Raw genomic sequence first — 7949 nt, 5'->3', positions numbered from 1 at the left:
GCAGCCTACACTTAGACAGTGTAACTTCTCCACTATGGCTAAAATAGCCAGTGTGAGGAGCAGTGGCTACCCTTATGCTCAGTGAGAGATGGGCCGTGCTGCCAGAGACTGGAGTCGAGTCCCCCAGGGTCCTCTGTAATTAAAGGAGTCATGAGTTGTCCCAGAGGATTGAGAAGATTGTTGTTATTTGCTGTTCACTGCAAAAGAAGGCTAAAGAGTATTTTGGTTTGTCTCTCTCCTTATATTTTTTTTTTTTCAACTTGAGAGCAGTAGAAATCGAACAGTGAAAAGGCATGTTATGGGCAGGAGGGATTGCAGTTCTTGTTCCGACAGTGGGGCTGGTACATTAACTCTCAATATTTCTATGAATTGAAGAACCCAGTAGTAACACTGAGTTGTCTTACCCATAAGCCGGGGTTTATTCTATGCTATTATCTTCAGGAACATCAGTGCTCAAGAAGTAAGGTGCTTGAAATCTACCAGAGCTTTATTAAATACCACTTGTTCTAACCTCTCAAATTATTGTCTAGTCTCAAATTTCCCATACTTTGGGACACCAGAAAAGACAGAATACACCAAAGATCAGTAGATCTTTCCTGCTGCTTCTGATTCCCAAGTTCTGAAAGAGTTTGTTCTGTAAGCTGCAGGCTTTGGAACAGCAGAAATAAAGAAATGTCAGCCTAGATTCCCAAGATTTAGTGTCGGTAGACGGGGTCTTGCCTCCTCCTGATGTGTATTGTGTGCTCTAGGGACAAGCAGCAGTCAAATGCTCTTTCTGTTAAATTCATAGGTTTTGAATTTAACACATAATTGTCTTGACTAATTTGTAGCATCTACAGACCCTCTAGATTATGGCAGTGATTTAAGAACATGCCACAAAATTTCAGAGAGAGAAGTGGCCTAATTGATTCCCTCTCCTTTTTTCATTCTCTACTCGTATACTTTTACTATATATTAGGTGTTATGAAATAAATTATTTGTATTCTTTGTAACCCAGTAACAGGGGAAATTATTTTTGTCCTTTTTCTAAAAGGTCTTGTTAAAGGATTCACGACTCCTTTGATTAAATGAAACAGCAGGGTAACTTGAGTCACTCAGCTGTTACTTCACCTGTAGGCATAATTACCATTAATAATAATAAAAAAAAGTACTCTGGAAAGTTCCTCGCGCCCAGATTTGTTCTGCGAACCATATGTGTTTATTAATTCCCTAATAAGAATTCAAGAAAGCACAGGATGATAAAAGAAAATAACCATTAATGCCCTCTGTCCATGCTACGTTTCTCTTTCTATTACAGCTCTGTCGAGAGCTCAGCTGCAGTCCTGTTACTTCTGGTTAAGTAACACGTGCTTCTTAGGTTTGAGAATGGCTCACAAAATTTAGATGCTCACTGGAAATTTCAAGGCCCTTTTGTCATCTTGCTTTTACTTATGCCCCTCCTTTACTCTTCATTTCTGCAAACAGTCTAATTTTCCTTTTCTTGGGCTACCCGGAGTAGCTAATCAGTTAATTTAGACTTTTCTGGATTAGGCTATTGCTCAAATGAGAATTTGCAAAGCTGACTTCAATTTGAAGCAAGTTGTACACTGATTCCCCTTGCAAGGGAAGAAGGGAAGGGGAGAAGAAATGTCTCAATTCTCTCTTCTTTATCTTTGGAGAGCTTGCTTTGTGCTTTTTCTCCCCAGTGTTTTCACTAAGATATCCCTATAAGGATACCTAATTCTTCAGGACAAACTAGAATGTAAAGCAAATATAGGTGTGCAGCATGAAAAGTTTGTAAAATATATTAAAAATGACCAATTCTGTACTCAAGATACACACCAAATATGTGAAGCATGTCCTAGGTATTTTTGTACCTTCTACATTGTAAAGAAATATCTCATTAGACTTAGTTGTCTCCTTGGTGAATAAGCACTGTCTCTCTCCTGTTCTGTTCTTAGCAATAAGCCCCCGAGCCTTGTTTAAGGCACAGTACAGCATTATAAAAAAGGACCCAGCCTGTGCCCAGTTTTGAAGATAAAGTTTCATATTTCAGAGCTATCGGTCTAACAATTTACACAAGCACTAAACACACACCCACATACCTAAAGACATCTCCATAGATGCAGAAAAAGGCTGCTATATCAGATCATATATCTTCAGCCTGTCAAGGGTCCTGGCTAATCATTCTTTGAGTCATAGTATAATATTGGGTGCTAATAAATCTGCCAACTCAGATTGAGCTGGGTTTGCATTAGTCAAAAGTGTTTTAAATATGTGTTTCTATTTATTGCCAGATAACCTCACCAGCTCAGAAGTAGTGCTGGTCTAACATGGCCACTTGAACAAATCAGATGGCCTGCATGACAGACGCAGTTTGTAAGCATCAGGCTTTATTCATGTGTGGTGTACCAGTATGAATTACTGTTCCTTGAACACCTATAAACATCAGTATGTTTTCTGGTTTTTGAAAGTGAGGAAAGATTTGCAGAGGCTCTAGTTGTTTCGGTAATGTCAGTGTAATTGCAGCGATGCTGTCAAAGATAAGTTATTTCCATTGCAGAACCTTCTTTATTCACCAACCCAGAAAAAAAGTTAAAATACCAGATTTTCTGTAGCGTTACAAAAAAATTTCCCCAAACTTATGCAACCACCACCTGTCAAGTTGTACAGCACATGTGAATGATCCGTGTGGCCAGGAACAGCATCCGAACTCTTTTGATAATCGCTTTTGCGCTTTAACCAGCAGGTTATGCTCACTGCTGCAACACGTTCAGCCTGCCCAGGAGTGCAAAGCATGCCTGCTTCTCAGAGCCTGCCTCTCTCAGATACTTGCAAACCACAGGGAACTGGCCAAGCATGGGGGAAGGGGGCAGGTACAGACGTCACCAGCCATCTGTCAGTCTCTTTCATGTTATCAGATTATGGACAGGTTTGTCTGCAATTTTGAGTAAGGAGTAAGTGTTATTAAATAGATGGCTGGCTTAAAAGTATGCTTTGCTATTGCAGATTTAACACTTGATTGACAACCTTGGCGACTGGAGTCTTCTCCCTCCCCGTGGGAGAAGGGAACCGCAGGCAGTCGCAGGCAGCCTGTGCATCCTCTCACGCCTCTCCTCAGATGTCTTGGCCTGGGAAACCATGCTGGGAGCGAAAAAGAGTTTCAGTCTTTGGGCCCACCAACGAGCTCCAGTAGCAGCTGGCGGTTAAGTAGTATATGGTCAAATATTCCCCAGTGAAACACTTTTTTTTTTTTTTTTCTTTTTTTTTTTTCTGGCAAGCAGAAAGGATCAGAATAGTCTGTAGAGGATGAAACACATCCAGCACTCCTATCTAACTTCACTTTATGAGGAGAGCTTTTTCTTGGAAGGAAGCTTGAGACACACACAGAGGGCTAGAGCTGAATGTAGGAAAGCCCGTGTCTGTAACGCCGCAGGAAGAGAAGCATTGATGCTCAATAGAGAGGAACTAGCCAGCAGAGGAGTGGAAGTGGGGATTTGTGAATGACTACACAAAATATAGAAAATGGGGGGGAAATGTCTGCTTTCAGACCTTCCATTTAGTGGGAGGCCTACTTATAAATTTCTTTTCCTGGTCAGTCTACATTCCTTTAATCTTGATTGCTAATCAGTTACTTAAAATCTTCTGCGGGGGCACCATGCACCGTGGCATCACTGCACTTTTCTCTGTGGAAAAAAGAGCGTTGGCATAACCTTGGATGGAGCTAAGAGAGCAGCAGTCCAGAGACTGTTGCTGAGGAGTTATATTTTTCTACTACAGGGGTACAGAAAGAAGCCATGTATTTGGGGGGGGGAATTGTTGGGAAATGAAGTTAATGTATTTTTCTGGACAAGGAACAACAGGTTTTTGCAAACGGTTCAGGCTTGCCTAGTCAAAATCTGCTGAGCAGAAAGCAGGAGCTTGCATTGAAGTAGTTTCACCTTTGCCTGCCCTTTAATCCTGAGCTGCCATATTTCCCATTAAACTTTCTTCACTCTGCTAATGCCATTTCTGCAGTGCCACTTCCAGTTCATGAAACCCTCTTGTTCTTCTGAAAGTCCCTGCTGTTACATGAAGTAGCCCTGGTGCTTAAAGATCGTGATTTGTTTGTTTCTGTAGTGGTGAATGTTGCATTGTACTTACAATGAAAGTTCTGTCAAAGACTATGTAAAGTATTCACTCACACCAAACAAACTGCATTTGAACTAATGCTATTGCAGTGGGTCAGTCTGAATTAAAAGTGACAGGATACTTAGTGTTACAGAAAAAAAATGCATCCGAATGTCCTGTTAATCCAGCAGCTAGGGAAAGCTTAGTGAAAATCCTCCAAAAGGCCTTCATCATTTAAGACCAAAGTCAGTTACATCAACTGGATGAAATGAATGGAATAACCAAAAAAAGGCAATAGACACTTAGAATGTCAGTCCCTCTCGGGCTGAGATTCCACTATGCTGTTTTTTTACTGTTTCTATTAAACTATCATCCAGCTGACATTAGGACTCCATCATGTTAGGGGCTGTCTCGCTATGTAGTCCCTGAGCTGAAGAACTGTTTGCATTGCTTGCAAATAAATGCAGGTTTCTAACAGGACAGCAACTAAAGTTTGATGAAAACAGATTCTCTGTGAAAAAATACCCTTTCCAAGCTCCTAAAAAAACCTCTTGCCTTTTCCTTAAAAAAAGGCGAAGAAAAACTGGAAAAAAATTGACCGACTCTTAACGTAACTGCATATTAGCTGCTTAAATGTATTGTCTGGGACTGATTCTTAGCTGACCTGCAGTAGTATAAAATGGAATAATTTGCTTTACATGACAAATGTAAACCAATGGTTTAAAACTGTAAAATCAATGTTAAACACCGAGTTTCTTGTGGCTTCGATATGATAAAAGAGCAAAACTTTTGAGGCTTCCTTCTCTCTAGGTATTCTCTAAGCAGAAAAAGTATTCAACAGATGATTCCCCTGAAGCTGTATTGTTTAATTCTAACATAATATTTAACAGCCACAAATCTGTGGGTCTGGGACAACACACCTGTAATTGAGCCACTTTTTACTACTGTGTGTCATTTCCGAAAAGCATGTTTCACTGTTGTATGCATAGCATTGAAGTCTAAACCTGAACTCAAAAACCTGTGCTCTGTTTTCTTTGGTTTTGTTTACCTGTCTGTAAAAGGAGCCACAAGCCTTCGTTTGTCATGATCGTGCTGTATCAGCACAATAACAAAACATTTGAAACAGGTTAGTTGGAGTATTGCACATATGTCCTTAGAATTGCTGGGTGCTTCGGTAATAATGTTGAAACACTCATTCCCTGAAAACCCTTTTTCTTGTTGCTTTCAAATGGGAATATTGTATTCTCCCTGAAGAAATGGATGTAGGTAAACATATAGAGCTGAAATCATTCTCTTCTTCCCCCGTGATGCATTAATTCCTGACAGTAAAAGCCTGTATTACATGAGCGTGAAGAAAGTAGGTACTGTATGAAAGCCCATAATAGATTCAACTTTAAGGAGAAAAGGAAATACGCATGGTAAGATTTCTTCTAGGGCTACGGATGTTGCTTGAGTGGCATTGTTCCAGGGACAGCCCTTGAAGGCATTTGTGCTTCAGAAAGTTGCAGGGACAAAGGGATAAATGAACCTTTGCCACAGGCTGTGGCAGGGTAGAAGATGCATGAAGGGAGATCCTGCAGAGCTGTTGACATGCTGTGTGTGGCTTACCTGGAGTAATTTATGCCTGTGTCCTCAAGCGTGAGTTGCTTTCCAATTCTCCTTTTCTCCCAGGTTGACAGTCATTAGTTGCTAACTTAATTCCTCTGCTTGTTTAGCTATAGAGTACAGCCTAGAGAGCAAAAGGGGAGAATCGGTACCGAACATAGGAACCACCTTTTCTGCTTCACATCCTCTGCACAGGGAAAAAAGGGTGAATATGTCTGGGCAGCATAACCAGGCACGTCAGAGATGTGTGGTTATTACCATCTCTCTGTGGGAATGGGGTCCAGTGGCGTTCCTGTGGAGTGGTGGGGTCGGTACATTAGATTCTAGCCAAACCAAGCCTGGGCTCCTATTTCAAAAACACATTTAAAAAGTCAATCCACGTTCTGCTGCCATTTGTGCCTCGTGCCAAGACTGTTGTTTCAAAATTCACTGCAGCACTGGATCAAACTGTTCCTACATCAGTAACATGTAAACTGATGGGTTTTAGCCAGCTGTTGAACAGGTAACTTTAATGTAAACTCTTCAGTTTACTAACGTGCAGCCTATGTCATGCTACTCACAGTGCTCAAGTACTTGGTGCTACTGAGGTCAATTTATGCATCAGTGGGTGCACATTCACCAAAGTTAAACGGAGGCCATCCATCAGGAGTACAAGCAATTAGAGAAAAAGCAGGTGCATGAACAGTGGGGGCTTGTTTTTCTTCAAATTTGCGCCTCAAGAATGATGTCCTGTGTAGGTTGCATGGTATTTAATACTCATTGAGCTCACGCTACCACCTTTGCCTCAGCAGAGGCTCTAGTAAGATCTTTCTTCATTACCCAACTCCTTTTTTCACTACATTGTAGGAGATGAGTATCTCTGAGAGCTTTATTCCTCTGTGAAATGTGTTAGAAATTAAGTCTCAAAGATTATGGGGAGGATGGAGAGGGAAGGAGCAAAAGGGATAGATGCATATAGGCATGTGAGTGCACAGGCATGCATATATACGCACATGTGCCCCTTCTTGTAATCCCATGGGTCTTGCTTCCCTGGGGTACCTGGCTAAAATAGTTAGATCCAGCTACAAACTCTTTTGTCTTTGTTGTCCAATAGTTTCTGTTTGGAAAGGTCCTTTGCAGGATTGTGTACCAAGTCATATGTTAATTTTCCAAACCAGAAATAAAGCACATCAAGACATCATCAGAAGGTTCCTGGATATGTTTTGTCAGAGAGGAGAAGGCTTCCAAGAACTTGGTCTGTAGTGTCTCAGCTATGGGTATTGGGAAATGCCTCTAACTGTGTGCTACGTAATGCAGCGCGAGTGAAGAACTGGGAAGCACTGTCACTGCCAGACACCTCTCTAAAACTGCCTTGGTTCCCTGACCTCAGCTGCTCCCATGTGCACCATTCAACATCAGCCCTTGTTGACCATAAGATTAAAGAAAAATTTCTTTTCTTTGCTGCAGCACCAGACCTTCCTATATCAGAGGAAGTAACTAAATGTTTTCAGGACAGGAGCAACAAAAAAGACTATTACTGTTGTTATTATTGTGCTCAATTTCAATCACATTAAAATGCCCATGACAAAAAAAACCTCTGGCAATTAATTGCAGGATTTAAGTGCAATTAAGTGCAGGGTTTTGTCAAAAGCAAACATAACTAAAGGGGAACACCAGACCCCCACCCCCCCCCCCCCCCAAATATGAGTTTTCATTTCCCCTCCCTTTACTATTTTCCAGTTAGAGCTCAGGACAAGAAAGACATGGACCTGTTAGAGCGAGTCCAGAGGAGGGCCACAAAAATCATCAGGGGGATGGAACCCCTTTCCTATGAGGACAGGCTGAGAGAGTTGGGGTTGTTCAGCCTGGAGAAGAGAAGGCTCCAGGGAGATCTTACTGCAGCCTTTCAATACTTAAAGGGGGCTCATAAGAAAGATGGGGACAGACTTTTTAGCAGGGCCTGTTGTGACAGGACAAGGGGTAATGGTTTTAAACTAAAAGGGGGTAGATTCAGACTAGATATAAGGAAGAGGGTTTTTTACACCGAGGGTGACGAAACACTGGAACAGGTTGCCAGAGAGGTGGTGGATGCCCCATCCCTGGAAACACTCAAGGCCAGGTTGGACGGGGCTCTGAGCAACCTGGTCTGGTTGAAGATGTCCCTGCTCATGGCTGGGGGGGTGGACTAGACAACCTTTAAAGGTCCCTTCCAACCCAAACTATTCTATGATTCTATCTTAAGTGTTACTTGTAGTAGCAGTAGTGAAAAGGAGAGA

This window comes from Haliaeetus albicilla, chromosome 6, assembly GCF_947461875.1.
Source record: "Haliaeetus albicilla chromosome 6, bHalAlb1.1, whole genome shotgun sequence".
Taxonomy (NCBI): domain Eukaryota; kingdom Metazoa; phylum Chordata; class Aves; order Accipitriformes; family Accipitridae; genus Haliaeetus; species Haliaeetus albicilla.
This window is presented reverse-complemented; position numbering follows the sequence as displayed.